Consider the following 27,497-nt stretch of genomic DNA (forward strand, 5'->3'; position numbering starts at 1 on the left):
AGACACTAAGAAAATGATGTAAGTCAGAAACTCAGATCTTCATAAACAAAAGAGCATTAAAAAATAAAAGTAAATAAAAGCTTATAATTGTCTTCTTAATTAATCTAATAGATAACTATTTGTTCAAACTAATAACAGTAATAATGTATTGGTTGAATATAGCTTATTTATAAGTAAAATAAATGACAGCAAGTAGAGGAGGGAGAAATCAGGAATATTCTGTTAAAAGGAACCTGCATTATCCATGAAGAGGTACAGTGTCACTTGAAAGTGGACTTAGTTATAAATTGATACTAGAAACCATAAGGAAATCACCAAAAAATTAAAAGGAAGAATAATCTATATGCTAAGAGAGAATAGAAAGTGAAATCATATATATGCTAAACCAAAGCCGAAGCAGACAGGAAAGAGGGAAATATTAAAAAAAAAAAAAAAAGGAACAAGTGCAAAGACTGGAATAATAAAAAAGGTAGATATTAATACAATTAAATCAATACTTACTTTAAATGTGAGTGGTCTACATACGAAAATTAATAGACAAAGAATGAAGGAGCAGATAGAAAAAAGAGCTAATCATCAGTGTACATAAGAAACCCACTTTAAATATAAGATGATGACAGATGCAAAAAATATGAATCTGGACACTAACTTTATATGTTTCAAAAGTTTAATTCAAAATGAATGATAAACCTAAGCATAACATGCAAAACTGAAAAATTTCTAAAATATAACAGGGAAAATGCAGGTGACCATACTGCAGATTGGTGGAATCATCCACCAAAAGCTTGACCCACGACGAAACAATGTAAGAAGTTGGATATTATTAAAATAAAACAAAAAAATTCTAGTCTATGAGTGACATTGTTAAGAATATAAAGATACAAGCCACATTCTAGGAAAAATATTTGTAAAAAAATATATATACATACCTGATAAAGGACATATATATATGTGTGTGTGTATATATATGTGTGTATATATATATGATAAAGTACTTATATCCAAAATGCAAAAGTATGTGAAAAGTTTTCAACATCATATTTCATCAGGAAATTGTAAATTAAAACAATAATTAAAAATATATACTCCTATAAATGCAGATGAGCCTGAAGAGCAACAGGAATTCTCATTCATAGCTGCTGGGAAAGCAAGGTAGTACAGCCACTTTGGAAGACAGTTTGACAGTTTTCTACAAAACTAAACATGTCTTACCCTGCACTCCAACAACTATTCTACACATTTACACAAATGAGTTGAAAATACATCCACACAAGAACCAGTACACAAGTGTTTATGGCAGCTTAACTCATAATTACCTCAATCTGAAAGTAACCAAAATGTACTTCAAAATATGAAAGGATAAAAAACTAGTATATCCATACAATGGAATATTATTCATTGATAAAAAGAAATGAGCTATCAAGATATGAAAAGACACGGAAGAACCTTACACGAACATTTCTAAATCAAAGAAATCAGTCTGAAAAGCGACATACTATATGATTCCAACTATACAGCACTCTGGAAAAGGGTAAACTATAGGAATAGTAGATCAGTGGTTTTCCAGGGACTTGGCGGAAGGAGATGAATGATTAATAATTGGAGCACAGTGGAATTTTAAGAGTAAAACTTTCTTATATAACACCATAAAGTTGAGTACATGACATGCATTTGTCAAAATCTATAGAACTGTAAACACAAAGAATGAAACAATGTAAACTATGTAGTTTAATAATTATGTGTTTATATTAGTTCATCAATTGTAACAACTATACCACACTAATACAAAATGTAAATAATAGAGGAAACTGTGAGAAAGGGTTAGAGGGGATTGATAGGAACTGTATCAACTGCTCACTTTTCTCTAGGCAAAAATCTGTTCTAGTATATAAAGTCTAAAAATTAATAAAAAATAAAAAGTCCAAAAGAATTTCAGTGCTCATAATAATAGAATAGCTTCAGGAGGAGCCAAGATGGCCGAATAGGAACAGCTCTGGTCTACAGCTCCCAGCGTGAGCGACGCAGAAGACGGGTGATTTCTGCATTTCCATCTGAGGTACCGGGTTCATCTCACTAGGGAGTGCCAGACAGTGGGCGCAGGTCAGTGGGTGCCCGCACCGTGTGCAAGCCTAAGCAGGGCGAGGCATTGCCTCGCTCGGGAAGCGCAAGGGGTCAGGGAGTTCCTTTTCCTAGTCAAAGAAAGGGGTGACGGACGGCACCTGGAAAATCGGGTCACTCCCACCCGAATACTGCGCTTTTCCGACGGGCTTAAAACACGGCACACCACGAGATTATATCACGCACCTGGCTCGGAGGGTCCTACGCCGACGGAGTCTCGCTGATTGCTAGCACAGCAGTCTGAGATCAAACTGCAAGGCGGCAGCGAGGCTGGGGGAGGGGCGCCCGCCATTGCGCAAGCTTGCTGAGGTAAACAAAGCAGCCAGGAAGCTCGAACTGGGTGGAGCCCACCACAGCTCAAGGAGGCCTGCCTGCCTGCCTCTGTAGGCTCCACCTCTGGGGGCAGGGCACAGACAAAAAGACAGCAGTAACCTCTGCAGACATAAATGTCCCTGTCTGACAGCTTTGAAGAGAGCAATGGTTCTCCCAGTATGCAGCTGGAGATCTGAGAAGGGGCAGACTGCCTCCTCGAGTGGGTGCCTGACCCCTGACCCCCGAGCAGCCTAACTGGGAGGCACCCCCCCAACAGGGGCACACTGACACCTCACACGGCAGGGTACTCCAACAACCCTGCAGCTGAGGGTCCTGTCTGTTAGAAGGAAAAATAACAAACAGAAAGGACATCCACACCAAAAACCCATCTGTACATCACCATCATCAAAGACCAAAAGTAGATAAAACCACAAAGATGGGGAAAAAACAGAACAGAAAAACTGGAAACTCTAAAAAGCAGAGTGTCTCTACTCCTCCAAAGGAATGCTGTTCCTCACCAGCAACGGAACAAAGCTGGACGGAGAATGACTTTGACGAGCTGAGAGAAGAAGCCTTCAGACGATCAAATTACTCTGAGCTACAGGAGGACATTCAAACCAAAGGCAAAGAAGTTGAAAACTTTGAAAAAAATTTAGAAGAATGTATAACTAGAATAACCAATACAGAGAAGTGCTTAAAGGAAGTGATGGAGCTGAAAACCAAGGCTCGAGAACTACATGAAGAATGCAGAAGCCTCAGGAGCCGATGCGATCAACTGGAAGAAAGGGTATCAGCGATGGAAGATGAAATGAATGAAATGAAGCAAGAAGGGAAGTTTAGAGAAAAAAGAATAAAAAGAAATGAGCAAAGCCTCCAAGAAATATGGGACTATGTGAAAAGACCAAATTTACGTCTGATTGGTGTACCTGAAAGTGATGGGGAGAATGGAACCAAGTTGGAAAACACTCTGCAGGATATTATCCAGGAGAACTTCCCCAATCTAGCAAGGCAGGCCAACGTTCAGATTCAGGAAATACAGAGAACGCCACAAAGATACTCCTCGACAAGAGCAACACCAAGACACATAATTGTCAGATTCACCAAAGTTGAAATGAAGGAAAAAATGTTAAGGGCAGCCAGACAGAAAGGTCGGGTTACCCTCAAAGGGAAGCCCATCAGACTAACAGCGGATCTCTTGGCAGAAACCCTACAAGCCAGAAGAGAGTGGGGGCCAATATTCAACATTCTTAAAGAAAAGAATTTTCAACCCAGAATTTCATATCCAGCCAAACTAAGCTTCATAAGTGAAGGAGAAATAAAATACTTTACAGACAAGCAAATGCTGACCGATTTTGTCACCACCAGGCCTGCCCTAAAAGAGCTCCTGAAGGAAGCGCTAAACATGGAAAGGAACAACCGGTACCAGCCGCTGAAAAATCATGCCAAAATGTAAAGATCATTGAGACTAGGAAGAAACTGCATCAACTAATGAGCAAAATAACCAGCTAACATCATAAAGACAGGATCAAATTCACACATGACAATATTAACTTTAAATGTAAATGGACTAAATGCTCCAATTAAAAGACACAGACTGGCAAATTGGATAAAGAGTCAAGACCCATCAGTGTGCTGTATTCAGGAAACCCATCTCACATGCAGAGACACACATAGGCTCAAAATAAAAGGATGGAGGAAAATCTACCAAGCAAACGGAAAACAAAAAAAGGCAGGGGTTGCAATCCTAGTCTCTGATAAAACAGACTTTAAACCAACAAAGATCAAATGAGACAAAGAAGGCCATTACATAATGGTAAAGGGATCAATTCAACAAGAAGAGCTAACCATCCTAAATATATATGCACCCAACACAGGAGGACCCAGATTCATAAAGCAAGTCCTGAGTGACCTACAAAGAGACTTAGACTCCCACACATTAATAATGGGAGACTTTAACACCCCACTGTCAACATTAGACTGATCAACGAGACAGAAAGTCAACAAGGATACCCAGGAATTGAACTCAGCTCTGCACCAAGCAGACCTAATAGACATCTACAGAACTCTCCACCCCAAATCAACAGAATATACATTTTTTTCAGCACCACACCACACCTATTCCAAAATTGACCACATACTTGGAAGTAAAGCTCTCCTCAGCAAATGTAAAAGAACAGAAATTATAACAAACTATCTCTCAGACCACAGTGCAATCAAACTAGAACTCAGGATTAAGAATCTCACTCAAAACCGCTCAACTACATGGAAACTGAACAACCTGCTCCTGAATGACTACTGGGTACATAACAAAATGAAGGCAGAAATAAAGATGTTCTTTGAAACCAACGAGAATGAAGACACAACATACCAGAATCTCTGGGATGCATTCAAAGCAGTGTGTAGAGGGAAATTTATAGCACTAAATGCCCACACGAGAAAGCAGGAAAGATCCAAAATTGACACCCTAACATCACAATTAAAAGAACTAGAAAAGCAAGAGCAAACACATTCAAAAGCTAGCAGAAGGCAAGAAATAACTAAAATCAGAGCAGAACTGAAGGAAATAGAGACACTAAAAGCCTTCAAAAAATTAATGAATCCAGGAGCTGGGTTTTTGAAAGGATCAACAAAATAGATAGACCACTAGCAAGACTAATAAAGAAAAAAAGAGAGAAGAATCAAATAGACGCTATAAAAAATGATAAAGGGAATATCACCACTGATCCCACAGAAATACAAACTACCATCAGAGAATACTACAAACACCTCTACGCAAATAAACTAGAAAATCTAGAAGAAATGGATAAATTCCTGGACACACACACTCTCCCAAGACTAAACCAGGAAGAAGTTGAATCTCTGAATAGACCAATAACAGGATCTGAAATTGTGGCAATAATCAATAGCTTACCAACCAAAAAGAGTCCAGGACCAGATGGATTCACAGCCAAATTCTACCAGAGGTACAAGGAGGAACTGGTACCATTCCTTCTGAAACTATTCCAATCAATAGAAAAAGAGGGAATCCTCCCTAACTCATTTTATGAGGCCAGCATCATCCTGATACCAAAGCCGGGCAGAGACACAACCAAAAAAGAGAATTTTAGACCAATATCCTTGATGAACATTGATGCAAAAATCCTCAATAAAACACTGGCAAACTGAATCCAGCAGCACATCAAAAAGCTTATCCACCACGATCAAGTGGGCTTCATCCCTGGGATGCAAGGCTGGTTCAGTATATGCAAATCAATAAATGTAATCCAGCATAAAAACAGAGACAAAGACAAAAACCACATGATTATCTCAACAGATGCAGAAAAGGCCTTTGACAAAATTCAACAACACTTCATGCTAAAAACTCTCAATAAATTAGGTATTGATGGGACGTATTTCAAAATAATAAGAGCTATCTATGACAAACCCACAGCCAATATCATACTGAATGGGCAAAAACTGGAAGCATTCCCTTTGAAAACTGGCATAAGACAGGGATGCTCTCTCTCACCACTCCTATTCAACATAGTGTTGGAAGTTCTGGCCAGGGCAATTAGGCAGGAGAAGGAAATAAAGGGTATTCAATTAGGAAAAGAGGAAGTCAAATTGTCCCTGTTTGCAGATGACATGATTGTATATCTAAAAAACCCCATTGTCTCAGCCCAAAATCTCCTTAATCTGATAAGCAACTTCAGCAAAGTCTCAGGATACAAGATCAATGTACAAAAATCACAAGCATTCTTATACACCAACAACAAACAAACAGAGAGCCAAATCATGAGTGAACTCCCATTCACAATTGCTTCAAAGAGAATAAAATACCTAGGAATCCAACTTACAAGGGATGTGAAGGACCTCTTCAAGGAGAACTATAAACCACTGCTCAAGGAAATAAAAGAGGATACAAACAAATGGAAGAACATTCCATGATCATGGGTGGGAAGAATCAATATCGTGAAAATGGTAATACTGCCCATGGTAATTTACAGATTCAATGCCATCCCCATCAAGCTACCAATGACTTTCTTCACAGAATTGGAAAAAACTGCTTTAAAGTTCATATGGAACCAAAAAAGAGCCCGCATCGCCAAGTCAATCTGAAGCCAAAAGAACAAAGCTGGAGGCATCACGCTACCTGACTTCAAACTATACTACAAGGCTACAGTAACCAAAACAGCATGGTACTGGTACCAAAACAGAGATATAGATCAATGGAACAGAACAGAGCCCTCAGAAATAATGCCGCATATCTACAACTATCTGATCTTTGACAAACCTGAGAAAAACAAGCAATGGGGAAAGGATTCCCTATTTAATAAATGGTGCTGGGAAAACTGGCTAGCCATATGTAGAAAGCTGAAACTGGATCCCTTCCTTACACCTTATACAAAAATCAATTCAAGATGGATTAAAGACTTCAACGTTAGACCTAAAACCATAAAAACCCTAGAAGAAAACCTAGGCATTACCATTCAGGACATAGGCATGGGCAAGGACTTCATGTCTAAAACACCAAAAGCAATGGCAACAAAAGACAAAATTGACAAATGGGATCTAATTAAACTAAAGAGCTTCTGCACAGCAAAAGAAACTACCATCAGAGTGAACAGGCAACCTACAGAATGGGAGAAAATTTTCGCAACCTACTCATCTGACAAAGGGCTAATATCCAGAATCTACAATGAACTCTAACAAATTTACAAGAAAAAAACAAACAACCCCATCAAAAAGTGGGCGAAGGACATGAACAGACACTTCTCAAAAGAAGACATTTATGCAGCCAAAAAACACATGAAAAAATGCTCATCATCACTGGCCATCAGAGAAATGCAAATCAAAACCACAGTAAGATACCATCTCACACCTGTTAAAATGGCAATCATTAAAAAGTCAGGAAACAACAGGTGCTGGAGAGGATGTGGAGAAATAGGAACACTTTTACACTGTTGGTGGGACTGTAAACTAGTTCAACCATTGTGGAAGTCAGTGTGGCGATTCCTCAGGGATCTAGAACTAGAAATACCATTTGACCCAGCCATCCCATTACTGGGTATATACCCAAAGGACTATAAATCATGCTGCTATAAAGACACATTTACACATATGTTTATTGCGGCATTATTCACAATAGCAAAGACTTGGAACCAACCCAAATGTCCAACAATGATAGACTGGATTAAGAAAATGTGGCACATATACACCATGGAATACTATGCAGCCATTAAAAATGATGAGTTCATGTTCTTTGTAGGGACATGGATGAAATTGGAAATCATCATTCTCAGTAAACTATCGCAAGAACAAAAAACCAAACACCGCATATTCTCACTCATAGGTGGGAATTGAACAATGAGATCACATGGACACAGGAAGGGGAACATCACACTCTGGGGACTGTTGTGTGGTGGGGGGAGGGAGGAGGGATAGCATTGGGAGATATACCTAATGCTAGACGACAAGTTAGTGGGTGCAGTGCACCAGCATGGCACATGTATACATATGTAACTAACCTGCACAATGTGCACATGTACCCTAAAACTTAAAGTATAATAATAAAAGAAAAAAAAAGAATAGCTTATACAAAAATAACCCTTCTGTAGGCAATAATTATAAATAATGGAAAAAGTGCAGTTTAAAAAATTGAAGGCACAAGAGGCAGAATAAAGACAAGCTGAAAGTGGAAAATTTTAACCTCTTAACTCATCTATCCTGAATGAGTCCATGTTTATATGGCATTTCCCTTGATATTATGTCTTTGTCTATACAGCTTGTGGTAGCTAAAATGAAGGCAGAAATTTGTCATCTTACTAATTAAGGCTTCAGGGTACTGAGTTCAAGTTTGTCAGAACAGATAAAAATTAAGAGAAAGAGTCCTGGAAAGATACAAGCCACAGAGAAGAGAGCTCTAGTATCTGAAAAAAAAAAAAAATACCTCAAATCCATGGCTGGCATCTTAACTGTGCATGTGTTGGGGAGACTTCAAAAATTCCAATGGAGAGCAATAGCTGATAGGTTTTAAAAAATATATCTAGGCATAGATTTCTGCCTCAACCCGTCACATGGTAGACAGACTTTTGAGATTAAATCTTAACAAGCTACAGAATATTTGTAAACAAAACAGATTTTCCAATGAACTGCTAGAATTATCATGTCTTAAGAGCAAAGACTGTGTTATAGAAGAGATTTGCACCAAGAAAAAGTCCAAAGTCAAAACAAATCTACTCTTAAAGTGTATAAACCAAGCTTGTACAAGTTAAAAGTCATCAAACAGTAATTTCATTTTTATCAGTGTTTCTCAAGGGAAAATGACAGAATCCAGGGTCCTATGGCATATCTTCCAAAATCTCCAACATAGAATCAACATTGCTAGATATGTGAAGAAACAGAAAAATGTAATTGAAGGTCAGTTTAAAAAGTCAATAAAAAAAGTTAAATACTGTAAGCAGATTTTTCAAATACATTCAAGGACTTAAAGGGAAAGGTAATTATGATAATGAATGCACAGGACATGCCAGCAGATAAAGTCAACTTTGAACAAGAATCATGTGAAAAGTATAGAACTAAAAAAATACCATTTCTAAAATAAAATTTAGAAAAACTGCATAAGCTTAATAGCAGATTGTACATTGAAGAAGAAATGGCCAGTGATACTGAATACAAATTAATAGGAAGTATCAAATACAGAGAAAAAAAGACAAAAATGCAGCATTTTGGGATAATATAAAACTAAGCATCACATGTATAGTTGGAGTTATAGAAAAGGAGGACCAAAAAAAAAAAATAGAGCAGAAAGGAATGATTGAATAAACGGTACCTAAAACTTCTCCCAATTTGGTGAAGACATCATCTTATAGATCCAAGAAGTTTGATAAACCATATCATGTTGAGTACAAAGAAAAAATATGTACAGGTCCATTATAATAAAACTACTAAAGGTCAAAGCTATTGAAAACATTTTGAAAAACACACAAAAATGGTGTATCATATATTGGGAAACAACAGTCAGAAATATAACCAACTTCTCATAAGGAAACTATGGAAGCCAGAAGACAGTGGAAGATATTTTTACTATTCTGATAAAAGAGAGAAAAGAAGATTTTTATACTCAGTTAAAAAACTTTTACACTGTTGGCGGGAGTGTAAATTAGTTAAACCATTGTGGAAGACAGTGTGGCAATTCCTCAAGCATCTAGAACCAGAAATACCATTTGAACCAGCAATCCCATTACTGGGTATACACCCAAAGGATTATAAATCATTCTACTATAAAGACACATCCACACATGTGTTTATTGCAGCACTATTTACAATAGCAAAGACTTGGAACCAACCCAAATGCTCATCAATGATAGACTGGATAAAGAAAATGTGGCACACATATACCACGGAATACTATGCAGCCATAAAAAAGAATGAGTTCATGTCCTTTGTAGGAACATGAATGAAGCTGGAAGCCATAGTTCTCAGCAAACTGACAAAGGAATGGAAAACTAAACACTGCATGTTCTCACTCATAAGTGGTAGTTGAACAATTAGAACACATGGACACAGGGAGAGGAACATCACTCACCGGGGCCTGTCGGGAGGTTGGGGGAAAGGGGAGGTAGAGCATTAGGATAAATACCTAATGCATATGGAGCTTAAAACTTAGATGATGGGTTGATAGGTGCAGCAAACCACCATGACACATGTATACCCATGTAACTAACCTGCATGTTCTGCACATGTATCACAGAACTTAAAGAAAAAAAACTTAAAAAAATAAAAGTTTAATAAAAACTTGTTTTCAGACATAGTGAAGGTGAGAGACTGAATCACCAGTATATCTCTATTGCAAAAGGCCAAATATTTTATTTTTATTATTATTATTATTTTGAGACAGAGTCTCACTGTGTCTCCCAGGATAGAGTGGAGTAGCACAATTACAGCTCACTGCAGCTTCGACCTCCTGGGCTCAAGTGATCCTTACATTTCTGCCTGACAAGTAGCTGGAACTTCAGGTGCATGCCACTACACACACCTACATTTATATTTTATTTTATTTTTATTTTTGTAGATAAGGGGTTTCACCTTATTGCCCAAGCTGGTCTTGAAGTTCTGGGCTCAAGCGATCTGCCTGCATTAGCCTCCTAAAGTTCTGGAATTACCAACATGAGCTACCATGCCTGGGTCAAAGCCGTTCTCTGAGCTGAAGAAAAACTACAAAAGATAGAAACGCAGATGTGCAGGAAAGAATATAGACACCAAAAAAGGTAAATATGTGGCCTAATATTAGTTTTATTTTTTTCTCTTCATTTTATTATATTACAATTGACTTGTTTAATTTGAGAATATATATAATATTGAACTGTGGTCTTTATTTCATTAACAATATGAACTGATTACAACATAGAAACTTTGAAATATTTTGAATTGAACGATAATGAAAATTCAACATATTAAAATATGTGAAATTTTACTTCTGCCTACTTTTAGGAAATAGTTTGAAGTTAAGCTTAAATACCTTCCTAAGAAGAACGAAGTTTTTTGTTCGTTTGTTATCTTGAAAGAAGGTCTCACTCTGTAGCCCAGGCTGAAGTGCAGTGGCGTGATCATGGCTCGCTGCAGCCGCGATCTCCAGGCTCAATAGATCCTCCCACTTTTGCCTCTCCGGTAGCTGAGATTGCATGTGCACCACCAAGCCTGTAATTTTTTTGTAGAGACAGGGTTCTCTCATGTTGCGCAGGCTGGTCTTAAATTCCTGGGCTTAAGTGATCTCCCCACCTTGGCCTCCAAAGTGCTGGGATTACAGGTGTATGCCTGTAATCCACTGCACCAGGCCATTTTTTTCTTTTCGTTTGTTTTTTTGGTTTTTATTAAACAATCTGTGATAAAATAGGAAAAAAAGAGTAAATAAAATTCAAAATAATTAATAAATATCAAGATAAAACAATGAATGAGAAAATAATATATTAAAAATTAACCAAGCTGAAAATTGTTTTATTGAAAAATATTACTAAAATTGATTTTTGAAAAGCTAGCGAGATGCAACAAGATAAATGGGAGAAAATGACCGTTGCCAATATCAGGTACTACAGACCATAAAAGTAAAATTAGGCAAATTATCAATAAATTTATATCTAGAAAAAAATCTACTGAGACAAAATAGAAAAATTATTTGAAGAACTTTAGTTAAGAAATTGGAAATAGAAGAAATAGCAACTCTGATTATTCAGACACCTAATCAAAATAAATCCATATTTAAAACCTTCCTAAGAAGAATGCTGCTGGCCAACATAGCTCCAACATGAATTCTTTAAAATATTTAAATAGTTAATTTTTCTAATCTTAAACTCTGGCAGAGAATAGAAAAGTAGGCACTACTTCCCAATCCTTTTAGAGGACAAGAATAACTTTGACACAAAAATTTGTTAAGAAAGGCTGAAGGAAAAAATGATGTACCAATTTATTTAATATACATAGAAGCAATTCCTGAATAAAATGTTAGCAAATAATGTTTAAAAATACATATAAAAATATTACAAAATGTTTTTTATTTCAGAAATATGAGGGAGGTTTATATTTAAAACACAATAAATACCATTTTAATAAATTAAATGTGGAAATATAATAAGAAAATTTATAGATAATATATTTATTATTCAATTCATAATTAAGATCCATAGTAATTGAGAAATAGAACAGAAATATATTAATTTAATAAATAATGCCTTTGAAATATTATTGCAAACATCTTACTTTGCAGTGTTATAAAAAGTTGAGATAGCTAATGAGAAAATAATGGCCCATTACCATTTTTATTTAATTTTATCCTTGAGATAAAATTAGCAAATCTAATAAGGAAATAATAAATGAAAATGAGAATAAAAATAAAACTATAATTATTTGCAGAAGAAATATTTATGCTTATTTATGTAGAAAATCCAAATACATCCACAGATATAGTATCAGTTCACTACAAGGCCAATATGTAAAAATAATTTTTATTTTTATATACCAATAATAAATAATAAAAGTTTTAAAGATTATTAGTTATAGTAGCATTAAAACATCAAATACTTAGTAATACATTCAGCAAAACTTATGTAATTCCTCTATATTGGAAAGAACAAAACATTATTAAAGGACTTCAAAGGCTTAAATGAACAATGTGATAGACCATGTCTACTGGTTAGAGGACTTCATACTGTTAACATAAAAATTCTTCCATATATATATGTGTGTATATATATATAAAATTTAATCTCAATCAGAGTCTCAACAAGTATTTTTTAAATGACAAGCTGTTTGTAAAATTAATATGAACGTGCATATAATCTTGACTAGACAAAACAATGAATACCAAAGAAGATAATCATAGCTGATAGAACACCTGAGATCAAGATTTATGAAAAAGTACATAAGGAATAAAACAGTACATGCAGTACTGGAACAAGAATATATAAACAAACTAATAACCCAGAATATAGACTCAAGAAACAGACTCTCACATGTACATTCACCTGATTAAAGACAAGACGGACTACAGTGAAATGAGATAGGATTTTTGAAATATATAATAGGTAATGGGTAAATTGTATATCCACATGGAAATAAAATAACTTGAGAATTACCTCACATCACAGATAGCTCAATTCCAGATAGATTGTAGATTTAAACATAAAAGGTAACAGATTTTAGAAGACAATTGATGAAACTGTATTTATGACATTACATCGAATAAAGGTTTCTGTTGTTGTTGTTGTTTATTTTATTTTATTTTTTTGTATTTTTGAGACAGAGTCTCACTCTGTCACCCAGGCTAGAGTGCAATGGCCTGATCTCGGCTCACTGCAAGCTCCGCCTCCCGGGTTCACGCCATTCTCCTGCCTCAGATTTTAATAAAATAGAACACAAAGTGCTACCAATGAAAAATTAGCAAATTAGGTGAATTAAAAATGAAGTATACATTTATCAAAAGACACTGTAGTATGATATCCAATTGCCAATCATGAAATACAGTGTTGCACCATAATTTGTCACCTGAGAAGAGTGAATTAAACCACAATATCAGACTGCACCAGAAGAAAGTTAAAAATAGAAAAGCCAGCTAAAGTTCTGCAAGAGAATGAGTCAAAGGGAAACTCTTTATACACTGCATTGGGAGGTAAATTGGTATGGCGACTTTGGAAAACTTTTTTGCTCTTTCTACTAATACTCGACATAGCTGTCTCAGTCATAGTCTATTTGGGCTGCTACAAAAAAATACCATAAACTAGGTAGGTTATGAACAACAGAAATGTATTTCTCATTGTCCTAGAGGCTGGGAAGTCAAAGATCAAAGTGCTGGCAGATTTGATGTCTTGTTGTGAATTAAGTTTCAATATATGAAATTTGGGGGGACATAAAAATTCAGACTGTATCAGGAACCATACCCTGTTTACCTGCAATTCTAACTCTCCAATAATCAAGAATATGTCCACCAAAAGACAAATACACAAAAAAATAATAACCAAACATTGACAAAAAGAGAGAAACATACCAGAATAATCATTAGCAGTGATTTCACAATAATTTTCATTTAGAAACATTCACATTTCCATTGCAATAATGAATTCATACATTGTGATATATTCATAACTAGAATATTATACAGCAATGAGAATGAATGAACTGAAACTACACACAAAAATGTGTGAATTCACAAGTATAATGCTGAACAAAAAAGACATATGTTTGCATTTATAAAATGATTTTTTAAAAAGACATTAGAAATCAGTAGTTATTAGCCATGGGCTTGAGGTTTTATGAAGGGAAACATCATGATGAGGACTTCTGGGTTACTAGTAATATTCTATCTTTTGATCTGGATGCTGTAACATGAATATTCTATTTTGTGAAAATTTTCATAGTGCTGTGCACACGATTTGTAGTACACTTTTCTTGATATATGTTATAACATAAAAATTCACATAGCAAAATGATTCACAATGTAGAATTTGTAACTGCTTTGAAATTTCAGAAGTGACAAAGACTGTTTAAATACTTATTATCCAGTATTTTCCAAGTTATTTGATTCCAATATAACACATCTTAACATCTGACAAAACTAGTGTTTTATGAAACACTTTGGAAGGGTCATCATATCTAAGGAATTGCAATTTTTATTGTTTTAATGAGATTCAACAACTCCTATTATTGTTTGCACTTCAGCCACAAAATCTACTAAAATTCCCTGAATCACAATGTCTCTTTTTAAAAAGTGTTAATCATAATAACTACCTCAAAATGTTACTGAGTGAAGAATGAAAGAGACGTATTATATATCCTAGTTATTTTTGTTATAAATGATGAGCCAACCAAACAGTAGCAACATCAATATGTATTTCCTGAGGACTCAATTTTGTCAAGTAAAAGAATAAAAGCCTCTAAGGAAAACATATCTCTATCAAAAAATTATAAATAATATTAAATTTAATTCAATCTAGTATTTCCTTGATATACCTATTAGGAGCGGTCGCCACTGAAGAATTGGTAATTGTATAACACTGTAGCAAAATAATCTCCTATAGCAATTGTATGTGCTTCAAGAATTACTACTCTTAGCCTGTTAAATGATACCCTTATATCTAAGCATTAAGACTTAATTTCAACACTATTAATGCTGTAGATACTAGCTAGATAATTTGGAATTTTCTATTTGATTTTCTATGACTTTGTTTAGCTGGCTCTTTCATTGTTGATATCACTTATGAAAACCTATGGTGAAGGCAATATAAAATTCAGATTCTACATTAAGAAAGTGTAGAATCTGCCACTTTAATGCCTATATTGACAATCTGTAACAAACTGTCCCCAAAACTTGGCAGTTTAAAACTATAAATATTTATTGTCTTACAATTTTTGACAGTCAAGTATCTATGTGAATATGGCTTAACCAATAACCACTGGCTTCAGATATATCATGAAGTTTTTCTCAAGCATTCAGCTGTGGCTGTAATCCTCTTTCAGAGGTCCATTGCAGAAAGGAAGGTCTGCCTCCAAGTTTACTTATGTGGTTTTTGGTGGGACTTGACATTTCACCACCTGGACCTATCTACAGGGATACCATACAACATTACAGCTGATTTTTTTCCAGGGTGAACAATACAAAAGAAAGAGTGAGAGAGATTATGCCCAAGACAGAAACCACGGTCTTTTTATAACCTAATTTTGGAAATGACATTTTATCATCTCTATCATATTCTATTCAATAGAAGTTAATCAATAAGTGTAGCCCACACAAGAGGGGAAGGAAGTCTATGAGGGCATGGAACAGGGATCACTGGGGGCCGTATGACAGTCTGTGTACCCTAGTGCTTTCCATGTCTCCTCAGGCAAGACTTGGAATAACATTTTACTAAGTCATATTGGGAAATTGTGGATGTAAAATACGAATACAAAAATTATAAATTATTTTAAATATTATATTCAAGTTCACTGGGAAGTTTATAGAGGTGAGTAAAGATTACTACTGGTGGCCGGGCATGGTGCCTGTAATCACAGAACTTTGGGAGGCCGATGTGGGCGGATCTCGAGGTCAGGAGTTCGAGACCAGCCTGCCCAATATGGTAAAACCCCATCTCTACTAAAAATACAAAAGTTAACAGGGCGTGGTGGCGGGTGCCTGTAGTCCCAGCTACTCGGGAGGCTGAGGCAGAAGAATTGCTTGAACCCAGGAGGTGGAGACTGCAGTGAGCCGAGATCGCACCACTCCAGACTGGGCAACAGAGTTACTCCAGCCTGGGCAACAGAGTTAGACTTTCTCTCAAAAACAAAAACAAAAATACTACTGGTAATGTTTACAAAATAATAGTAAAAATAGGAAGTTTTGGAAAATGAGCCATTAAAAAAGTTATATTATTAAAAAGTATTCATTGAGTATAGAAGTCTCCTGGAAGCAACAGGAAGCAACATACTGAGAAGTTTGACATTAATGCTTCTCAAAATGCTGTAAAACCTCAGAAATAATAGCATAGGCATCACAAAGATCCATGATGGATTCACTGGAGAATTGTCAGAGCAAACTTAATGGTCTCTCTTAGACTAGTAGATCATATGTAATATCATGATATCCAGAAAAAAAAAAAGTTTGACAGAGTCTCTCTTCTTTTTCATCCTCTTCTTCCTCCAGCTCTTCCTCCCATCCTCCTGTCCTCCCGTCCTCCTCCTCTTTCTTCTTGTAAGATGTTGGAATATGCTATTAATAATAATATTGTTGATTCTACTGTTGATTAACAATTTACCAGTGACATTAATTACTGACAACCTATAAAACAGGTTCTAATAGAGTGACTAAAATGTTGTGTTAGCAGACATTAATATTATGATAGAAAATCCAGTCAAAAATGTGAATGAACTTGAACAATGAACCAAATCAAAAATTGATTTAATAAAAATACATATAAAATTCTTTGGCTTTAAAATAGCAACTTTATTATAGGAATGTGGCTGAAAAAGTAATATGGCATTTTGGTGAGCAAATCTTGTTGCAGTGGCATGGGAACAGAAAAGTATTTGGAAAAATAACGTCATTGAACCATAAGTCAGACACCAGGAAGCACTTCTGGAGGAAAGAGTAAAAATAGTTTAAAATCACATGCTGCAGGGTCTAAAGAAAATTGTCTTTTCTGATGTTACTGCAGAGAACCAGTAAAATTTCCAGCTCCAGGAGAAAAACCACTGATGTTAAGGCTGAGTAAGAGACTGATCATGGCATTGATCTAAAATAGTGTTTCTCAAACGGTTTGCTATAAGGATTCCCTTATACTCTTAGAAATAATTGAGGATCCTTAAATGCTTTTGTATATAAGTACTATATCTATTGCTATTAAATGACAAAATCTTTTTTAATTTTCTATTTTATCTTAATATAAAAATAAGAAACAGACAAATGTTAACATAAAGAATTTTTTTTAAATAAAAAATGACTATACTTTTCCAAACCAAAAAAATTGAGAAGATTGGAATTATTTTATAATTTTGCAAGCCTGTTTAATATTGGGATTGACAGAAGACAGTTGTTTTCTGCTGTTTTCTGCTGTTTTGCATTTAATCTATCACAGTGTTTTATTTTGGTTTAAACGTGAATAAAGTTCAACCTCAAATACATATTAAAATGTGAAGGGCATTTTAATAGCTTTTCATATAATTAAGGACTTTTTTTGTTACTGTACCAAAACAAGAGAAATAGTACTTTCTTAAAGTTAGTTGCAATGTGGATTCTGAAACTACAACATTGAGCTTTGTGTACTTTATTACATTAAGATCCATTGCTCCATCTTACATTTTGAATGCACCTTTTATGCATAATTGTTCATTGGAAAAATGTAGTTTCACAGAACTATCCATATCCGCCAACTGCTGACATATTTTACTGTTCAAGCTAAAATTTAAATCACATTCATTTTTATCACTTGATCTCATTAGTAAAGCCTCTAAGTATTGGCAAGCTATTAAGCTCATGATGATGACAATGTATTTTCCAAATTTCTAATGTTTTACTTGAAAGCTCGAATTTCATTATTAACCACAAATAGGCCTGGTGGAATGGCTCATCCCCATAATCCCAACAATTTGGGAGGCTGAGGTGGGGAAGATTGCTTGAGGCCAGGGGTTTGAGAACAGCCAGAGAAACAGTGAGACCCCTTTCTACAAAAAATAAAATGAATTAGCCAGGTGTGGTGGCATGTGCTTATAGGCCCAGCTACTTGGGAGGCTGCAGGGGGAGGATTGTTTGAGCCCAGAAGTTCAAGGCGGCAGTGAGCTAAGATCATTCCGCTGCACTTCAACTTGAGCACAGAGCAAGACCCTGTGTCAAAAACAAATCAAAACAAAAACCCTTAAAGAATCACACAAAAATTTATTTTTTTTGGAAAAGTAGATTCATTTAATTCATATTGAAGAAAATGTCCAATATCCAAAACTTAACAACTGTAGTTTGTCTTTTTATAGTTCTTTCAAGTGTAATGGTATTTCACAAAAAATGTGGCTGGGCCCACTCACAGTTCAAACTGCAAAATACATTTCCTTCAGACAACCATGGTAATTCAGGTCTGAGCAGAAGGGTTTTTATGTGTACGTTCTATTTTATCACATAAAATATTGAAAACAATTGCACCAGATGACTGGTATCTAATGAAATAAGTAATTTTTATTGCTTCATCAAAGATATTCTCAAGTGAAACTGGATTTTTTTTTAATTTCAAATTTGCTACTGTGAAGAATTCAATGATTACTGACACAGTTAGGTTTTTTAATTCATGCTTAAGTACCCAGGGCTTTATATTTTTTTTTGCTTTACAACCATCAGTGCAAATGTCATCACAGTAAAAAAGGCTAATCATGTCTTAATATTATAGGAAAATTGTCCTACCTTCATGGATACCCTGGAACAGTTTTGAGGACACATTAGTGTCTGCAGACTACCCTTTGAGAAACACTAATTCTTACTTAAAAATTGTCAAGACTTGATGACTAATCTTGTTATTTCAATGTTGAAAACAGTACTTTTTATTAGCATAGCCAATCAGAAAAAAACCCAGAGCGACTTTTGAGACCTGGTTTCTAATTTACTTTTATATTGGAAACAGACGTAGCAAACTTAAACTTCTACAAAACAAGTGTAAAACATCAAATTGGTCCAATTTAACTTTTTATGGTTTAGGAATTATCATAGAATCAGTGCCAATTTAGGACTGCTGTAAGCATGGAATTCTTGTTTGAATAGTTGAGGAAATCGGAGCAAGTGTCTTGACTCTATAATGATTGCGTGTGTACCTTATCTTTATTATACATTCAAGGGGAATAATCTAGAAAGCTTCAGACCAAAGCTATTTATCTTAATATACATGAGTACTTTATCCAACTTCTGGTAAGTTTTTTCAATTTATAGTGGAGAATGAATTTATAGATAAAATCTCTAGACCCATAATTATTTTTATTGGTGTTGGTCTTTATTCTGATTTAGTGGACTCTGGGGAGACCACAAAAATTGTTTAATATGCCACAGCTCCTATAGGATGAGATTTTGTTCTATTGACTGGAATATACATTAGTTCATTTGAGCCATGGAGCATCCACCTATAGTACAATACATCTAAATCTCCATCTTAATGTAAGCTATTTTTATTTATAGGTAAGAAAAAATGTATTTTTCTTTATATCATGTTTCATGTATTTCCTTAAAATTCTCTTCATTCTCTACATTTAAAAATTAGTAGCCATCTAATTTAAACCATCATTTCATAAGCACTTTTTCTTAGTTCTTCTACATGTAGCCAATCAGTATTTTGATGTTAATATATCGTTTATATAATTTAGATGTAAATCAGTAGCAAATCGTCATTCAAATATGGAGTAGATAAGTCTGTAGTTTGTCTGAAATTATATCACAAGAGAATACATGAAATAAATGACTAGAATTCTCCATGGAGGAAACTAAAAGGAAATAGAGTTTTATTTTTGAGAAAAAGAAATATTTTAGATTCTGTGCTGTTACAGAGATCATGTATGAATGAAATCAATGGTGGAAATTGAAAGATTCAGATTGGATTCCTCTAGTAGACATTATAATAATAAATATATGTGTAAACCTTGTAATCATGTTACATTTTAAAAACCACTTTATATGTCCTTTATGTGTATTAACTCATTTAATTCTGACAACAAGTCTACAAGTTGACTATTTTATATCTCTTTGTTTTTCATATGAGGGCATGGAGACATAGAATTTTTAATTGTCCAGTAAGTCATTGCTAAAAAATTGTTAAGACTTCAGACCCCAGAGTCTACACTATTTTTGGATTTAAAAAAAAATTGTCTAGAAGTGGCAATGAAACACTGGAAGAATACTAATGGAATTACTTCTTTGTCCAGAGGTACATAAAGTATGGAAGAATGAATACCCTCCTCCTCTTAAGAAAGCTTCAGAGGGGGAAAAGGACAAGTGTTAGCCTCAGGCAAGGACAGGGAGGAAGAATTCTGTGAAAAGTTGCAGGTTAAAGGAGGATCTCTTTTTAATGGACAGCGGTTTCAGACATTGTTGTGGAAATGATTGAGAAGAAGCACAGCACAGCGCAGGTATAAGAATGTCAGTTATGTAAGATGTACAAGGATGTGAAGCATGGGGCTATTAACTGGCCCCGCACTGACAGGTCGAGTGGAGATTGTTGACACCGAGCGGTGTACTGCATCCATCTAAGATTTTAAGTATAATATGGAAAAGCTGTATTGTTGAACCTGAAAGGTTCTTCCTCTTGTAACTGAGAAATATATCTCTTAGATAAAGCAACAATGGCTAATACCCAGCTGGCATATTCCATTTCTAACTTTTTATTTATTTGCTTATTTCATATAATTATATTAATCTTTTAAAGCCCTGCCTTATGTTTCTTTTTTAATTACATGGAAAATTAAAGATAATTACAGTTATACAATTATTACACATATACTCACTATTCAAAAGTAGAAACAATATATTTATTTCAGACCATTCTGTCCTTCTAATAATTTATAGGTAATAATTTATAGGTAAAGCTGTAAATTATATAAAGAGTAATAATTTATAGGTAAAGCTGTAGCCCTCTATGTTCCTCTTCATCTCAGGTTTTTTCTTTTATATCCCAAGTGAGAGCCACTATTATTATATTCGATGTAAACCCAAACTATATGTCCAATACTTTAACCCCAAATGAATACTATATACTTCATTTATCAGAAAAGTACTAAGTAGTTCCTTAAAACTTCTATCTATCTTGTGTACACATTTATTTCATATATAGAAAACATAATAAAATAAATATTATAATAAACAATCGTTTAAAGCTGTTCAGTGAAATAAAAGAGTTCTAGAGAGAAAATTGTAAGGTATTATTGAAAGTTATAATTAATATTTGAATAAATGAAGAGATGTTCATGTTTTTGAGTGTTAAGGCTCAATTTGGAAATGTTAAATTCTCCAAATTAAAATATACAGATAATACAGTTATATTTAAAAATCCAAGTAGTTTTTTGATGGGAGAAATCTTGAGGAATTGATTCTACAATTCTTCCAAAAGTGTAAAAATTTAGGATTGTCTAAGACAGTTCTGTAAAGGAAAACAAACAGGAGTTGTATGTTTTTACCGTAAATCATTGAGTATGGGTTATTTTCTACTTTGTTAAACATTGCTCATGTTTTCCAAATGTATGGGTTCTTGGTAAATTGAAAAAAATAAATGAAGAAAGGATAGACTATTCAGCAAATTGCATTGAAGCAACTGCCTTCTGGAAAGAGAAAAAAGTAAGTTGCTATCTCTTTTTTTTTTTTTTTTTTTTTTTGAGACAGAGTCTTGCTCTGTCACCCAGCCTGGAGTGCAGTGGCCCAATCTTGGCTCACTGCAACCTCTGCCTCCTGGTCTCAAGTGATTCTCGTGCTCCAGCCTCTGAGTAGCTGGGGATACAGGCATGCACCACCAAGACCAGCTAATTTTTGTATTTTTAGTAGTAACGGGGTTTCACCAGGTTGGCCAGGCTGGTCTCGAACTTCTGAGCTCAAGTGATCTGCCTGCCTTGACCTCCCAAAGTGCTGGGATTACAGGCATGAGCCATAACGCCTGGCCGGGAAAACAATTTTAAAGTTAAGAAAACCAGTTATTAATTCATAACGGATCTCCTGTGTGCTTTTTCACAGCACACATCGTATGTAATAGATTATGTAGAGTTTTTGCATAGATTTTTTTAGATTCTTGCTTGTAAAGCAAGATTAGAAATTTTATAAATGGATAAATTTCTACATAACTATTATCAAACTATCATGCCAAAAAAAAAGTCAAAATTAGAATGCTAGTAAAAAACATAGAGACACTTTGGTGAAGAGTGGGAAATGAAACCACTAAAAGGTCTTTTTTAAGGGTCGTTTAGTTCCTTGTAAATTACTGTTAATTTTTGACTCTACTTTCTAAGCCCATGATATCTTTGGAATATCTATAGAAATATGATATTCATAATAAGGGGGATAAACTGGTTTCATTAAGCAAGATTATTCCTTTATTTCTTCTGGTCATGCAACTTTTCTGTTCATCGTTGATTAAATATGACATTGTGGTTTCTTGTTAAAAACAGTTTCCTTGGAACAGCAACTAAAAGGCTTTTGAAATTTCTCATTTAGTTCTGTTTTTATATCATATATGGCCCTTCAAATGCAGTTCATGCTTTTTGTTCCAGAAAAAAAAGAAAAATAAATAAATCATAAAAATAAAGGTGAGAAATATGTTCACACTTGTCTTTCAGGACATAAAGCTCTATAATACTGGGAACTGCCATGTTCACTAAACTCTTTACAGTCTTCCCTTCCTTTAATATCAAACCCATCAACTGCATTAAACATGAATTTTTTCCCTACGTACCTTAATACCACTTAGCACCCTAAAATATATAACAGAAATCCATAGTTATCCCCAAAATAGGCTTTATTTTCCACATTTTTTTCTATAATTTTTCCACAAAGCCACGTCAAGTGAAAACAATAAAATTCTTAACATAGGCAAGTGCTGTTCTTCAATTAATGTAAGATATGAATAAAATAAATTTTATGAAACTTTTATTATTTACTAATAGTGAGATTGTTATGCAAGTGATACTTCAATATAAGTCACCTAGTTTCTAATCCTAGGTGATCTTCAAAGATTGGTTTCCAGACCAGCAGCATCCGCATCCCCTAGAAACTTGTCAGAAAAGCAAATTACTGCCCAGACCTACTGAATTAGAACTTCTGGGAATGAGGTCCAGGATTCTATGTTTTAATAACTTTCCCAGTGATTCTGATGTAAGGTAAAATTTGAAAGCAACAGCTTCTAATATCACAAGCATAGAAATTCTCAAACCTTTCTTAAGACTGATCACATGGGAAATTATCTGGTTTTGTCATATAGAATTCACATTTCTTTTTATTTTGTGTGATCAATTACAGTTATTAACCACAGTAGAATTTTGTGCTTAGAATTTAATTTTGGAGTACACTAAAGTAGGAACTTTAACATCAGGAGACAAAGGAAAGGTTATTTTTGTTTTAAACTCCTGTGATAGTAAATCCCAGAGAAAGAGACATTTTGATGGCTAAAAAAATCATGAATTTTTACTAAAAGGCATCACCTTAAAAGTCTTGAACAATATGGGAATTTTAAATCATAAATATTTAATATTTTTATTCAGTTGCCTATCTCTTTCTGCCTAGCTTGTTGCCTCTGAATGTAGGAGAGAATATATCTCATAAAAGTCAATGTTAATGATGGCTACTGCTCTCTGGTGATTGATTGATGCACTTAGCTTGAAAAGTCTGTAATCTTGCAAATATTGCTACAGAGAGGTTGAATTTAAATATGATAATGTTTTTGTTTTGTTTTGTTTTCGAACATGCTAGTACTTTCTTTAAGGAGAACAAAACAATTAACTTTAGCCACCGATTTAAAAAATTATCCATCTAATCTGATTTGAGACTCACTAGGTATTTTTAAATTATGTTTTAGCATACTGTTTTCATCAACTAACTGCATTCTTTTATAAATTAGTTGAGACTTTTAGGGCTTACTCTTTTTAAATGTCAGAGTTTCTACTGTGTTTTTAATGGTTTTTAACATTAGATTTTAATTTCTAATTAGAGAAATGATTATTGCAATCAATTTCACTGTTATCACAATAATGGCAATGTCACCCAAATGGATTCATTTTAGTAAGATAAATAACTGTTAAAAATATTTTTCATAATTCAATAAACAAATACAGCTAATATTAAGTAATAAATAACAAAAAAATGGTGATCAAAGACAATGAAATCCACTTATATCTGTGAATTAAATAATGATGAAAGCTCAAACTGTGGCAATAGAGAACCACAGAGAACATAGAAATCTCATAATACTACTCGTAAATAACCCATGGAAAACATGTGTTTTCCCTTGATACATTAAGGTCTTGTTTTATTTTTAAATGTTTCAGTGGTAGAATGAAAGAGTGAGATAGGGAAAGCAGAGAGGAAAAGAGGTGAGATGAAAAAGAGAGTGACTGTATGGAAGAATTAAATTTTACACTTAGAGTGTCTCAATATAAGATTTTCCAGTGAAGAATCTAAATTATATAAATTAATCAATTTCTAAAAGTAAAATATCCCCAAGCTACAGTAGAAGAGTGTCTCAATAAATATGTCAATGCTATGTGGATTTTCTCTGTCCTGTGGGATTTGACTGAGTAAATTAAAGGCTCACAGTACATGTGTTGTCAGAATCAAAACGTCTATTGTGGTAAAATATTTTTCACCAATTGTTCCAAATGTATCTGGAAGTAGTGATGGCAATTGACTGTGGTCACTGAAAAGTATAATTTCACCACAGAAAAAGAACAAAAAAACCTGAATAGGACAAATGTTAGACTGTTCTCAGGGACAAGAAATTAACTCTTGTACAATGATTGTGTTAATAAAATGAGGTTTCAGTTACTTAAGAGGTTTTTAAATGATCATTGTCTTGGCTCTTAACTTAAAAATAGGCTTTTTATGTGTACTCAAATTTCTTTGTTTCTTTTTTGTATATATGACTTTTTTAAAAGGCATCTGTTTCAAACTTCCGAAGAATGTAAGATATCTTAGTTAACAATGGCAAGAAATACTACGTTCATACAATCTAGAACAATACTTTGCACAAAAAGTGCTCTAGTTATTATTTGTAGAATAGAAATATTTGAAGAATTGAGACCAATACATTTGTTGAATGATTTATATAAATAGTTATTAAGTATATAAATATGTCTTTCCTTAGAATGAACTCATCTAAAAGAGATTTTAAAATGTCAGAATAGAGAAGACAATCTACCAGCACCAAATAGAGTCTAGTTGAGTGTGTGCATGAAGATATTGTTAAAGTTGTCTTCATCAATTCATTCAACAGATATTCCCCTGCAAATGTGGAATAGATGCAGGAAGAATCTCTTATTCCTCAGTTAGATTATAAGCCAAATGGAGGGAAAAGTAAAGGAGAACCGAAAAATACACTTCATCCTTCAGACGGGAGATTATTTAAAAAATTTTTCACATATCCCTAAACTCATTGCAAATTTTTGTTGGAAAGAATCATATATAGCCCAAGGTTATTGTAACGATGAATACAAATTGGGGGTGAGGAGGGGAATTTTCTGGTAATTATGGGAGACTCCTCTATCTTCCTCTTTTCTTTCAAATCATTTTATTAAAAAATACTTGCAATTTCAAATCCTTTCTCTGTCCCTTTGAGATGCACATAAATATTTTAAAAACCTAAATACGCTTGTTGCTAGCTGTACAGACCAAGAATGTCTTTTTAAAGGACCTGGGCACCATTTCTGAAATGTAATCATCAAGAAAAGTGGTGCTATCTCCCATTTTTTTGTGGAAGAATAGGACCTAACTCAAAAGAGTTCCTTGCTTCAAAACAACTTCCTAATATAAAATCATGAGAAATTTTTCTTACTTTGAAGAAAACCATTTAGCTAACAGAAATGGTCATCCCACTTACCAGATGAATTTATGATGAGCTATGTGTGATAAATAGTGTTGTCAAGTCCTCTTATTTGATGATTAGTTATCATTTATTCTGAGACCATGTATGCAATGGCTTGAATCTGCTTAGCTACATAGAAGAGTGAGTTTTTTTTTTTGTTTCTTTATAATCCCCTAGCAGATTGCCTGTGATACACACCATATTCTGCTTTAATGCTTATTCAATTAAAACAAAAAAGAAAAGAAAAATTGTCTTTTTCTTCTACCTTTGTGGAGCAGTTTTCTAGGCTGAGAGGAAATTTTATTTTTCAACTATATTCCCTCAATAGTGTGTAACATACACATTCTCTTAAATTGGCTAAATATATATTCCTTTTTATTTTTTATTTTTATTTTTTAGAAATTGATACAGGTATTTTATTGCTTGAAAGTATAGCTTGGAAACAATTTATTTTTTCTTTTGCCCTATACAAATGAAGACTTTTACTTCTTTTCTCCCTTAAAAGACCATATCATATTTGCTCCAGTACTTCCAGCAAGGAAATTGTACACATGTTTGAGATGACTGTTGTAACTTACCCTTCTGCCTGGTCACAGGAAATGGTGTCATTTCTTAAAAAGGTAAGAGGGAAGACTGCATGTCAAAAGGAAGTAACAAAAAGAAGCAGGCTCTCTGGTTTAGATTTAGAAGCTAGTATACAATATTGGGTACAGTCATGATAATGTACATTTCTAGAGTGTATTTTTTATTTTTATTTTATATATATATATTTTATTATACTTTAAGTTCTAGGGTACATGTGCACAACGTGCAGGTTTGTTACATATGTATACATGTGCCATGTTGGTGTGCTGCACCCATTAACTCGTCATTTACATTAGGTATATCTCCTAATGCTATCCCTCCCCTCTCCCCCAACGCCACAACAGGCCCCAGTGTGTGATGTTCCCCTTCCTGTGTCCAAGTGTTCTCATTGTTCAATTCCCACCTATGAGTGAGAACTTGCAGTGTTTGGTTTTTTGTCCTTGCAATGGTTTGCTGAGAATGATGGTTTTCAGCTTCATCCATGTCCCTACAAAGGACATGAGCTCATCATCTTTTACGGCTACGTAGTATTCCATGGTGTATATGTGCCACATTTTCTTAATCCAGTCTATCGTTGATGGACGTTTGGGCTGGTTCCAAGTCTTTGCTATTGTGAATAGTGCCACAATAAATATATTCTTAATATAAACAAAGCAGGAGACCAATATTTAAAGAAAAACATTTTATCCTACACAATAATTCTATTTGCACGATTTTCTGTATTCACATTTGATCTTTTCGTTTAATACGAAATTTAACTGAACTTCAAGGATGAAAAACAAAACAGCAATAAATTGCAGAACTTCTGTCCAGGATAGTGTGCTTAGAGAAAAAAAATGTGGTGGAAACAAAACCAGCATTTAGATTGTGAAACAATGATGAAATGCCTAAAAGATAATGGAAAAATTCGTAAATACAAACAACAATGGTTTAGAACCATAAGGTACAACAGACTACTCG

General features: G+C 34.3%; 1 long non-coding RNA gene across 1 annotated transcript in view; it reads left to right on the forward strand.

Annotated features, from left to right (window-relative positions):
* Positions 1 to 27,497, forward strand: part of LOC117979812 (uncharacterized) — a 442,597-nt gene that overhangs the window by 364,390 nt on the left and 50,710 nt on the right. Inside the window, exon 11 of the long non-coding RNA XR_010111693.1 lies at positions 10,484 to 10,679. This is a non-coding gene — a long non-coding RNA (uncharacterized LOC117979812). The remainder of the gene's footprint in view (positions 1 to 10,483; positions 10,680 to 27,497) is intronic.

Source organism: Pan paniscus, chromosome 2 (assembly GCF_029289425.2).
Source record: "Pan paniscus chromosome 2, NHGRI_mPanPan1-v2.0_pri, whole genome shotgun sequence".
Taxonomy (NCBI): Eukaryota; Metazoa; Chordata; class Mammalia; order Primates; family Hominidae; genus Pan; species Pan paniscus.